The 12,211-nt window shown below is 38.4% G+C and overlaps 2 long non-coding RNA genes across 2 annotated transcripts in view; both read left to right on the top strand.

Moving 5' to 3' along the window:
• The first annotated feature begins 5,654 nt into the window (after positions 1-5,654).
• Positions 5,655-12,211, top strand: part of LOC126958887 (uncharacterized) — a 33,250-nt gene continuing 26,693 nt past the window's right edge. Inside the window, exon 1 of the long non-coding RNA XR_007727397.1 lies at positions 5,655-6,127. This is a non-coding gene — a long non-coding RNA (uncharacterized LOC126958887). The remainder of the gene's footprint in view (positions 6,128-12,211) is intronic.
• Positions 8,558-11,116, top strand: LOC126958889 (uncharacterized). Its single transcript, XR_007727399.1, has 2 exons — positions 8,558-8,678; positions 10,387-11,116. It is a non-coding gene; the product is annotated as an uncharacterized LOC126958889 (long non-coding RNA).

The following is a 12,211-nucleotide window of genomic DNA, read 5'->3' as shown; positions in this document are numbered from 1 at the left end:
ATGTCTAATAACCTCTTGAAGTCTTTCTAGGGACAGTGACTATAAGTTATCACCCTGCCCAACAGGACTCTAGGAAACTGGGTCCTGGATGTTTACAGTGTGCCTCTCAATGGGATACTCATTTATCCTGTTGGATACCCTGAAGCATAAGTCTTTGACGCAGCATCCTTCTCACAGGATATTTGTTTACACTGTCAGACACTCTTGTGGCACTTGTCGGACCTGTGTCCACTCCATTCCCACCAAGGTAGCCACTGTCTAGGAGAGCTCTGAGTTGGCAAAAAGTTGAGTTCACATGTGCTGGTCACATGAGACACGAGGAAGCAACTCAACAAAGCAAAGGTATTTCTTGCAGGTGAGGATCACTGGGCACCGTTGTAGGGTCTTACTGACACATTAGGTCTTCTCCAGTCTGCAAGTTTCATAGTCTCCACTTATTTTTCTTGACCTTGACCATTTTCAAATGTACAGGTCAGATATTTTGTATTTTGTAAGATGTCCCACAATATGGATTTGTCTCATGATTTGTCATGATTAAACTAGGGACATGTATACATTAAACACCTGTCATCTAAGTTTGAAGACAAGAAGAACTAAACATTATGGATATTAGAAATATAAACAGAGATAATACAACAAACACAAATTAGGGAATAATAAATAATTTCACAGTCATAGCGACCTTCAGTGATTAAGGAAGATGATTAAACTAAGGAGTTCCATTAACGGCCATGAACACATTGCTCATGTTCTATTTTATAAGGTCAGCAGTGACTTTAAATAAAAAGAAGCCTTATACATTTAAGAATCGTTTGGGGTTTACAGAATTGTTTTAAATGTAGTACATAGATTTTCCATATATCCCACTACAGTTGCTCTTTTTATTAACTTCTTAATGTAGGACATTTGTCACAGTTAACTAATTTTAAACAGTAGAATGAACTACACTTCATACTTTATTCAGATTTTCTTACGTTTCACTTAATGTCTAATTTCTATTCCAGGATCTCACCCAGGATACCTCAGCACAGTTAGATATCATGTCTCCTTAGACTTCTCTGAGAGTCACAGTTTCTTAGATTTTCCTAGTTTTTGATTACATTGACATTCCTAATGTGGGATTTCTCTGAGGTTTTTTCCATGATAAGACTAGATTTGTGGGTTTAGGAGAGAAAGATGACAGAGGAAAGCTGCCATTCTCCTCACATCATACCAAGGACACAGGCTCTCAACAGGCTTTATCATTATTAATGTTAATTTGATCACCTAGATGAAGTCATTTTTATCAAATTATCACACACTGTGAAATTATTATTATTTTTCTTTTTCCCCATAGAATGTTTCAGAACAAAGTCACTAACACAACACGCATTTGAGCAGTGGGGAGTCATGGGCCAAGCAAGATGGTTCACGCCTGTAATCCCAGGACTGTGGGAGGCTGAGGCAGGTGGATCACCTGAGGTCAGGAGTTCGAGACCAGCCTGGCCAACATGGCGAAACCTCTAAAGATACAAAAATTAGCTAGGCACAGTGCATGCGCCTGTACTCCCAGCTACTTGGGAGGTTGAGGCAGGAGAATCACTTGAACCTGGAAGGCAGAGGTTGAGGTGAGCTGAGATCACGCCACTGCACTCCAGTCTGGGCAACAGAGCGGGACTCCAGACTCCATCTCAAAAAAAAAAGTAAGGATTCATGATCCACCTTCTTATTGGCAGAATGTCTACAAATTTATTTGAACCCTCAACCTTAAATGTGTGTATTCTATTACATATTTATTCATTTATACATAAATTATTTATATAATCATCTAAACACGGATATTAATTTTATACTTTACATATGCTAATTTATTTGATTGTTCAAATTGTTGCATGGTTGGGTATTGGAAGGTTTTTTAGTTGTCCGTGGTATAGTTTTGAAATACCCACATAATTAAGGTTCAGTGTTGTATGGTTGGTTGGTTTTGTTGTTGTTCAGCATTTTCTTTTATTTAACCACTACTAGGTGCTCCAGGCTAACTCTGTATTTAATTGTGCTCCAGGCTAACTGTATAATTGTGTAATTTCTGTTAATGTTTCCAATACCATATGATCTAATCCAGCACCACATGAATGATGTGTGTAGTCTCTTATTCTCCCTGTGAAGAAGTTGATGCTGGTCTCTTAATCATACTGCCTGAACATACATGCACAGTGGTTTCAGAACAGATAACTTATACCCCAATGGGAAACAATTTTACCAAGTAAAGTACAGCACTTAGGTATACATACTTTGGCTTTTAGCCTCGGCATGTCCACTTATTACCCAAGTTACTTAGGCCCATTGCTTTCCCCCACTTTCTTTAGTGAGGTTATTCCATAAATTCATTACATAGTTATATTACTTTTGGGGATATTCCTCCTTGGAAACCCTCTACCTACTAAGTAAGGTTTTTAAATTTGCATAATTTAGTACACTCTTTGTGTTATAAATTTCTTCAGGATTCAGAAAACATTATTATGTATCCACCAATACAGTATCAGAGAGAGTCATTTCACTGCCCCAAAGAAACCTCCTGTATTTCACTGATTCCACCTTTCTCTCTCGCAAGCCCCCTGTTACCACCAGACTCTTTGCTATCACTATACTTTTTTCCTTTTCTAGAGAGTCATATAGGTAGAATTACATAGTATTTTGCCTTTTCCAACTTGTATTTTTTCACATAGCAATATACCTTTTAGATTTTTGAAGTATATATCATGTTTTTTTAGACTTCGCATCCCCTATTGTTGCAGGACAGGTGAGCCCCAAATTTGGGGCTTCAAGTGGCAGGGTTCTTGGCTTTGCCCAGGGAAGTATTTACAGGCAAGCCAGTGGTGATAGATGCCAGTCTTTTATTGAACAGTACTGCTCTTTTAAGAGCAGGGCTAACTCATAGGCGTTGCATCAGTTTGTAACCTATGGGTTCTTATCAACTATCTTTACACTAAGGTAAAACTACTTTCAATTACATGGAAGTTGAGGGGTGAACCAATGAAACTTAATGGGCAGGTGATTCAGAACTTTCCAGGACAGGAGCAGTAACTTCTGAGTCGTTGCCATGGAAAGAGGTGGTAAATTCCTGGTTGTTGGCCTGGAATTTGTAAACAGTCATGCGCTGGAGGGAATGTCTCATGCCGGTGAGCAGTGAGGACAACCAGGGATCCCTTTGTCTTCTTTTGCCGGTTGCTTCGCTAGATGCTGTCTGGACCAGATCTCATTTTGATCAGCAGGATTGTGACTAGAAAACAACTTGCCAGTCTCCTGCCTCATAATGGCAGAAGGCATTGAGTGTCTCTTCGTGTGATTCGGATATGACTGTAGCTTTTATGGAGAATTGGGTTTTTGAATAATTTCCATTTTTGATGGAGATATATGCCCTTTCATTTTTGAGCTCTTAAGAAGTTGCCATGTATTATTGACAATAGACCATTATGACCTATAAAACTTGCAAATACTTGCTTTTTAATTTAACTTTTAAGTTTCAGGGTACATGCGCACATTTGTTACATAGGTAAACTTGTGTCATAGTGGTTTGTTGTAGATTATTTCATCACCAATGTACTAAAGCCTAGTACCCCTTAGTTATCTTTTCTGATCCTCTCTCGCCTCCCACCCTCTGATAAACCTCAGTGTGTGTTGTTCCCCACTGTGTGTTTATGTGTTCTTGTCATTTACCTCCCACTTATAAGGGAAAAAACATGGTATTTGGTTTTCTGTTCCTGCATTAGATTGCTAAGGATAATAGCCTCCAGCTCCATCCATTTTCGTGTAAAAGACATGATATTTTTTATGGCTGCATAGTATTCCGTGGTGTGTATGTTCCACATTTTCTTTATGCAGTCCACCATTGATGGGCATTTAGGTTGATTCCACATTCTTGCTATTGTGAATAGTGCTGCAATGAACCTATGCATGCGTGTGTCTTCTTCACAGGACACTTTTTATTTCTTTGGGTATATGCTCAGTAATGGGATTGCTGGGTTAAATGATATTTCTGTTTTTAGGTCTTCTTGTAGTCTCCACACTGCCTTCCACAATGGTTGAACTAATTTAGACGTCCACTGACGGTGTGTAAGTATTTCGTTTGTTCTACAACGTTGCCAGTATCTATTTCTCGACTATTTAATAATAGCCATTCTGACTGGTGTTAGATGGTATCACATTGTGATTTTTAATTGCATTTCTTTCAGGATCGGTGAGGTTGAGCTTTTCTTCATATGATTGTTAGCCACATATATATCTTCTGTTGAAAGTGTCTGTTCGTGTCCTTTGCCCTCTTTTTTTATGGAGTTGGTTTTTTTTTCTTGAACATTTGTTTAAGTTCCTTATAGATGCTGCATATTAGACTTCGGTCATATGCATAGGTTGCAAAACTTTTCTCCCATTCTGTAGATAGTTTTCTTTTGCTGCGCAGAAGCCCTTAAGTTTAATAGGTTTCATTTGCCAATTTTTGCTTTTGTTTGCAAATATTTGCTCCCATTCTTTGGGTGTCTTTATTTTTGTTGGTGCAGTGTGAATCACAAAAGTTTCACATTCTAATAAGGTTTAATATGCCTGATTTTTCTTCTTCCCTTTTGCTTTCAGCATCATATCTTAGAAAAGATTGTTTAACCTAAGACCATGAAGATGTATTCCTGTGTTATTTTTTACATTTTGGGCCTGTTTAGCTATTATATATAGATATATGATCCTTTTGAGTCACTTACATTTTCAGTGTGAGGCAGGAGTTCGACTTGCATGGAATATGCACTTGCTTAGAAATATTTTATTTAAAATATTTATCCATGTATAATTTATTTGGTGACATTATAAAATTATTTCACTATAAACGTATGTATTCATTTTTGAGCATTATATTCTATTACATTGATCAACATCTATATTCTTATACCAGTACCATAAATCTTGGTTACTGTTACTTTGCAGTGAGTTTTGAAGTCAGGAAGTATGTATCTCCCATGCGAAACTTTTTTCTCCTATCTCAAAATAATTTAGGCTAGTCTGGGTCTATTGCATTATATATGAACTTTAGATAAGCTTTGTGAATTTAGAGGAAGGGAGTGTCACCTGGGATTTTGATAGAGGTTGCATTAAATCTATAGATCCATTTGGGGAATATTGGCAGCCTAACAACATTAACCTTTATAAGCAATGAATACTCAAAGATTTTTCCGTTTTTTTTTCAAAATGTTTTCTTTATTTTTTTGTATATATCTTATACTTAATTTGATAAACTTATTTTTGATGTCATCTCAAATGGAACAATCTGAGTTTTTTGTTTTAGATTATTAATTGCTACCATATAGAAATTCAGAGGATTTTATATCTTCACCTTGTATACTGCAATTTTGTTGAACTCATTTCTAAATTCTAAACATATTTGATTAGAGTCCTTTAGAAGTTTTATACATAAGATCATGTCATATGCCAACAGACAGAGTTTAACTTCCTTTCCATCCTGGAAGCCTTATATTTATTTTTCTAGACTAACTGCTATGTCTGTATCCTCTAGTACAATGTTGAAAACAAGTGTCAAGAGTGGAAATCCGTGTCTCATTTCTAATCTTGGAGAAATTATTGAATGTTTCAGATAACTTATGATGATATGTTAGAATAGAAAATGAGCATTTTTATCTAGTCGCCTTTCCAAACCCAGGTGCACCTGCTTCGGGAAGGCACCATCAAGCTCTACGGACTGTTATCCTTTTTCTCCTTCTCTGTTACCCAGTCACCAGTTGGAGTGTCAGCAACCACTTATTCAGAAAAAGCTGCCTTTCCTTCACATATCCAGAAAGCCCCATGTGCAGACATCACTGAGCAGTGTATATTCAGGATCCCATTGAAGCATTTTTGGGAGATATGACTCAGATATTAGAAGCCAAGAATTAGAAATTTCAGTGACAGGGAACATAAATCATATTTCTGCATTCAGGATAGTGTTTTCTTGGTACAGGGATTTCTTCTTCAAGTAATCAAAAGACAACTGTACCTTCAAACCTTTCAGAAAAATATGTCCTAATTTAGTTCTTTTCATTCTACAGACTCCATCAGGAATTGTTTGGGACCATGCATTCTGTTGCCCACTGCCAACCCGAAAGCCACCAAGGTAGCAAGTAAGCAGAGTACAACAAACGTTTCTTACAAATGGGTGTAGGCCAGACCCTACTTACAGAGACCTGGATATGAAACTTTTACACAACAGGTTTTTTGCAGTTGAATGCTAGTGAGTGGAGAAAGCAGATGACAAAGTGCTGAGCAGCGAGTGCCCAGACACACTCTAACTGCATGGAAGATGTGATTTCCCACAATACCTTAAACCAACAGTTCCTTAGAGGCTGGCCTGGACACCACAATTCTAAAAGAGATGCCATTTAAAAGAAACCAAATTCTAGACCAGATCATGAGACAAATACCCAACACTTGGACTCCACACTCTAACCTGATTAGAAGTTGGAGTTCAGTGGAAGAATGTCTTGGATATTTGAGAACATGACACTATGTGTATTTAATTTAGCCTTGCTGGAATTTAAAACTGTAGGGGAAAATTCAGTCAACCTCCTAAATTCTGTGAGTTTTTGTTTTTGTATGTGAGTTTCTGCATACACATAAAGAAACTCCCATCGTTTAGGAGGTTGACTGAATTTTGGGTATACAGAAATTCATACTTTATGGTTTCTTCTTCTGTCAGTGTATTCCTGAGGGAACACCAAAACCAGTCCCCAAATACAAGTACTCAAATTAGGGCTGACCAGGGTAGAAAGGCGACGGATTAAAACATTTTATAAAGACCATTGTGCATCTACGTCTGCAGTGACTAATTATAAAGTGATTTCTGTGATCTCCAGCCATATGGTTAAAACGGCAAATGGGAATGAAGAAAAAAGAGTTACATAAATATTATAGCTGAAAAAATGGAGTTTATAATGAAGCTTACAAGGATCATTGGTCATATTTCTAAGACTGCAGTGGAAAGTTTCAAGATACGGCTTTTTCTAGGTCTTTAGAAAGCTATTACTTCAGTGAATTTTTCAAGTAACTCTTTATAATTGTTATCTTCTTCCTCAGTGGATTTCTTAAACCATAGTTCATAAAACTACATTTCCATGCATAACATAAGAATTCTAGTGTTCCACTAGTAACTCTAATGTGTCTAATAGCTACGTAGACTGTAAATACACTTGGTAAACTTATAATATTTAAGCATATTCCTTCAGTAACAGAGAAGAATACAGTTGATGAGCCCCCATAATCTAACACTGAGAAATTGGCAGTCACAGAGGACAGTGTATTCCACTCATCGTAGAGGGCACATTTTCACATTTATGAAACACAGATGCACCTTAAATTTGACAGTGTAAAACACTATTGACGAGAAGGCAACCATAATGTTATTGTCCTCATTTACATATACATGAGCTTGGTCTATAAATCTTCCATTGATGTTTTCAGGTCATATCATTAACATCATATCTTGCATAGGAGGTTTCAGAAGGTTGGAAAGATAAGCTCACAGGAGCAACATAGGAATCTCACAAGAAGTGCAGCATAACCAAAGCTTCAGATTAGCACAGCTGATAATAATATGGGGAAAATTATGGGCAAGATGAATTGAAGAGTGATTCAGGAGCGTTACAGCGGAATGAGAGAAAATTTAGGAAAACCTTTGTCAATGTGTTTTTCTTGTATGTTCCATCCCATGTAATCATAGGAATGACACAAGACAAATATCCACATGTATGCACATTGAAAATAGTTTTTCCAGTAATTATAATGTATTTATATTATTACTATGTGATTTATTTATAAGTGATAAAAGTATTAGTTTCTTCATTTGTTAGTGGTTTTGTTCTTCCATTCTGGTGTATGAAGTAATGACATGTTACAATGGACACAAATGATATATCTCACAATTTATTAGAAAATTAATTTTTAGGGGTTAATGTAGGCTTGATAATATACTGCATGCTTTGTATGTTATCATTTGCTACAGTGCACACTGACATCTGAAGAAGTGAGCACGATTTTCACTCCTGTGCTCCATTTTGGAGTCTGAGCTGACTTTCTGCGGGAAAGGTATAAAGGACCCTTGAGTTTGATACTGTCTGCCCCAGTCTTTGCTCACTTCGACTATGTAGAATGTGTCTTGTCTGACATGCTAAATAATTTTCAGGTCTAGTTAGACAGCTCCCTCTACCCTGTGTCATGAAGATATTTTCCTAAATTGTGTTCTAAATACTCTATTATTTTTATATTTAAGCCTATGAACCAACTGGAATTGATTTTGTGTGTATGTGAGGACAAAGGTCGTATCTTGGTTGTTCCCTGTGGATATTCAATTTCCTGGAACATTTTATTAAAAACTGATCTCTTCCCCATGCATCAATGTATAAATTAATTTTTATATATCTATATGTCTGCTTTCTAGCTCTGTTTTTATTTTTTAAGTTACTGGTTGTTTCTTCTATCTTTGTGCAAATTTCACAGTCTTATTATTATCATTATTATTATCTTTTTTTTTTCATACAGAGTCTCACTCTGTCTCCAGAGTCTCCAGCCCAGGCTGGAGTGCTATGACGCAATCATGACTCACTGCAACTTCCGCCTCCTGGGTTCAAGCGATTCTTGTGCCTCAGCCTCCCAAGTGACTGGGATTATAGGTGTGTGGCACCACACCTGCCTAATTCTTTTGTATTTTTAGTAGAGATGGAGTTTCACCATATTGGCTAGGCTGGTCTCGAACTCCTGACCTCAGGTGATCTGCCCACCTTGGCCTCCCAAAGTGCTGTGAGTAGAAGTGTGAGTCACCACATCCAACTTACACTGTCTAATATTGAGAGAGTCTATTTAGCACAATACTTTTCTCTCCAGAGATTGTTTTGTATTTTTTCCTTTTTAAGAGAGAGAGAGGATTTTGTCCTGTTTTCCAGCTAGGGTACAGTGGCTTATTTGTAGAGCAGATTCTGTGTTTGAACTACTGGGATCAAATGATCCTCCCCTCTCATCCTCCTGAATAGCTAGGACTACAGGCACAAGCCACCATGCCTGGTTAATTAGGTTTTGTTTTTGTTTTTTTTTTTTTTTTTAAGAGACCAGCTCTTCCTATGTTTCCCATGCTAGTGTAGTACTCTTAGCCACAAGCAATCCTCCCTGCTTTGTCTCCCAGGGTGCTAAGATTACAGGTGTAAGCCACTGTGCCTGGCCCAGAGCCGCCTCTTTTAACCACGGAGCTTCTCCATAATGAAGTAGAAAATGTAACAGCCTGCATGCCTTGCACCTACACCAGTACTTTCAGCTGTACCTTCAATAAAGCTGTAGGTTTAGAACTTTAAAAAAAAAAGTTAATGTTTTTTTGAGACAGGATCTCGCTCTTACACCTGGGCTGGAGTGCAGTGGCAAGATCTTGGCTCACTGGAGCCTCGAGTTCGGGGCTCAAGCAGTCCTCCCACCTCACTTTCCCAAGTAGCTAGGACCACAGGTGCACAACTCTTCCCAGGTAGTTTTTTTTTTTTTTTTGTATTTTTTGTAGAGATGGGGTTTCATCTTGTTGCCCACGCAGATCTCGAACTCCCGAGTTCAAGCAATCCGCCCACCTCAGCCTCCTGAGGTGCTGGGATTACAAGCATGAGCCACCACACCTGGCTGGTTTAGAACTTAAATTGTTGCTGTAAACTCTTGATTCCCTTAATATCCTTGTGAATCTTAGACAATCCCCCAACACCACTCCCCACTTTATGTATAAATACTTTCAACAACAGCCAGTAGTGTTGAAAACCTTGAGATGCAGCCATAGTAACCTCCTGCACTGGTGTAGACGACTCTGTGACAGGTTCCTTCTCCTCCAGACCGTGCCCACCAAAGTCAGAGCCACATGGGAGCCTCTGAGCTCAGAGCCACTGTATGGGGTCTCCATGTGCAAGGGCAGCAGCTGCCTGCCCTTTCTGTTGGTGAGGTGAGGAATTCAGTTTTGAATAAGGCTGAGTTTGTTCAATACTGATTTTGCAGGCTGACCAATGACACCTTAAGACTCTATTTCTTGCATTGTAATATTTATCCTGATTTTGATATGATGTGTAGTGCAAATGTGTTTAACACTTGAGTATATTTTTTTTCTTTTTTTACTCATAAGCATCATCTAAAACCAAATTTTACTTTTTGTGTTGCATATTTAAGGTGTTTATTCCTCTATTTTAAAAATGGATTCACAATTATTTTTCAATGAACACTTTCAATTATTTTAATCTTTTCTCACATTTCTCTTTCCTAAATTTAATGTGAATATCAATTTTATTAGAAAAGACTGATGTTACACATTCTCTGTTTTTTGTTTTTCTGCAAATCTTCTCTGAAATATCTCTGGTTGAAAAGGAGGAGGACAGAAACTGTTCTGGAAGCCACAAGGCAAAATTGACTCAGATTCTCATGCTTAAAAAGATGTGTGAAACTTTCCATTATATGGCTCAGTTACTGTACATGTGAAAGGATAACAAGGTATTGATTTGTGTAGCAGTACAGTAAAACTTCACGTCTGAATACAAGGAGCAACCACTTCTTAATTGTGCAGGTGTGAACTTCATGATGTTGCCTTACTTTCTCCTTACACAAAGATTTAGACAATGGCTGGACTCCATAATTCCTTCCATCTGACTTCCATAAATGTGTACATGACATGTCTTTGTACAGATCACCTATTCTGTTAGATATTATTTTCTTATTTTTGATGAGTGCTTATTAAATTTGGTTTTAGTTCTCAGAGATACAAAAAATACCACTTAGAAAATGTGTACATAGAGTGCTGTAATCAGAAAATATCTTTGTGTCATTGGCTTGTAAAAAGGGAATTTCAATTTTGTATTTATTGTCATTTTCATCTACCTTAATATTCTCAAAAGGCTTTCATGCTTGTGCTCTTTTTAGATTTTAATTTTTGTTGTCTTAGTCAAAAAACATGCGAGGGTTGGGAACACTTGCTCAAGATGCGTGACATGAGCAGTCAACAGAGCAAAAACCCTGATATTGTATGGGAATATGTAATAATAGATGGGCTTTTGCTCTGCTAGGTGTGGCAGCAGTCACGGTCTGTGAGCTTCAGTGCTGTAAGCAGAATTGACAGATCCTGCTTTAAGGAAAAATGTGCCCCTCATCTGTTGAATTCAGCCTGGCACCATTTTGTTACCAAACCCGGTAGGTTTGGCCATGGGCACTTGCAAAATCAAATCACAGAGGGGTAGTAAAAAGGAAGTCACTGGCCAGGTGCGGTGGCTCACATCTGTACTCCCAGCACTTTGGGAGGCCGAGGCGGGATGATCACCTGAGTTCAGGAGTTGAAGACCAGCCTGGCCAACATGGCGAAACCCCGTCTCTGCTAAAAATACAAAAATTAGCCAGGCACGGTGGCGCGTGCCTGTAATTCCAGCTACTGGGGGACATAGCGAGAGTCCATTTCCAAAAAAAAGAAGAAAGTCACTTTATTCCAGAGCTTAGCAATGTGTGTGGAAGGGCTGGATTCATATCTATAGGAATCACGTAAGTTTTCTGGGCAGAAATCAGGGTTTTAAGAAGAAATATTGGCAAGCAGGGTATGCAGAAGGGGTGTGTAGGTGCAGGATCTACATGTCTTGCTGGATGATTTATCTTCAGTCATGGGTCATTCATTAGTCTGCCCAGCATCACTGGGGACAGAGTCAGGTTGTGGATTAACTGATGTCTTGAGACAATCTCTCTATGGAGGAGAATCCTGGTGGATGCTTATTTTGGTTCAAGATTTGGTAGTTTCTAAGAAAACATATACTTAGGTAAGCTGACAGTGCTTTCTGGTTTTTTGGCTGGTGGAAAGGAAGGAGGGAAAAGTTTGAATTTGCATTTATTTTTTTTTTTTTTTTTTTGAGACGGAGTCTCGCTCTGTTGCCCAGGCTGGAGTGCAGTGGCCGGATCTCAGCTCACTGCAAGCTTTGCCTCCCGGGTTTACGCCATTCTCCTGCCTCAGCCTCCCGAGTAGCTGGGACTACAGGCGCCCGCCACCTCACCCAGCTAGTTTTTTGTATTTTTTTAGTAGAGACAGGGTTTCATTATGTTCACCAGGGTGATCTTGATCTCCTGATCTCGTGATCCGCCCGTCTCAGCCTCCCAAAGTGCTGGGATTACAGGCTTGAGCCACCGAGCCCGGCCTTGAATTTGCATTTCTAAGGAGCTA

The sequence above is a fragment of the Macaca thibetana genome, chromosome 7 (genome assembly GCF_024542745.1).
Source record: "Macaca thibetana thibetana isolate TM-01 chromosome 7, ASM2454274v1, whole genome shotgun sequence".
Classification (NCBI taxonomy): Eukaryota; Metazoa; Chordata; class Mammalia; order Primates; family Cercopithecidae; genus Macaca; species Macaca thibetana.
This window is presented reverse-complemented; position numbering and strand designations above follow the sequence as displayed.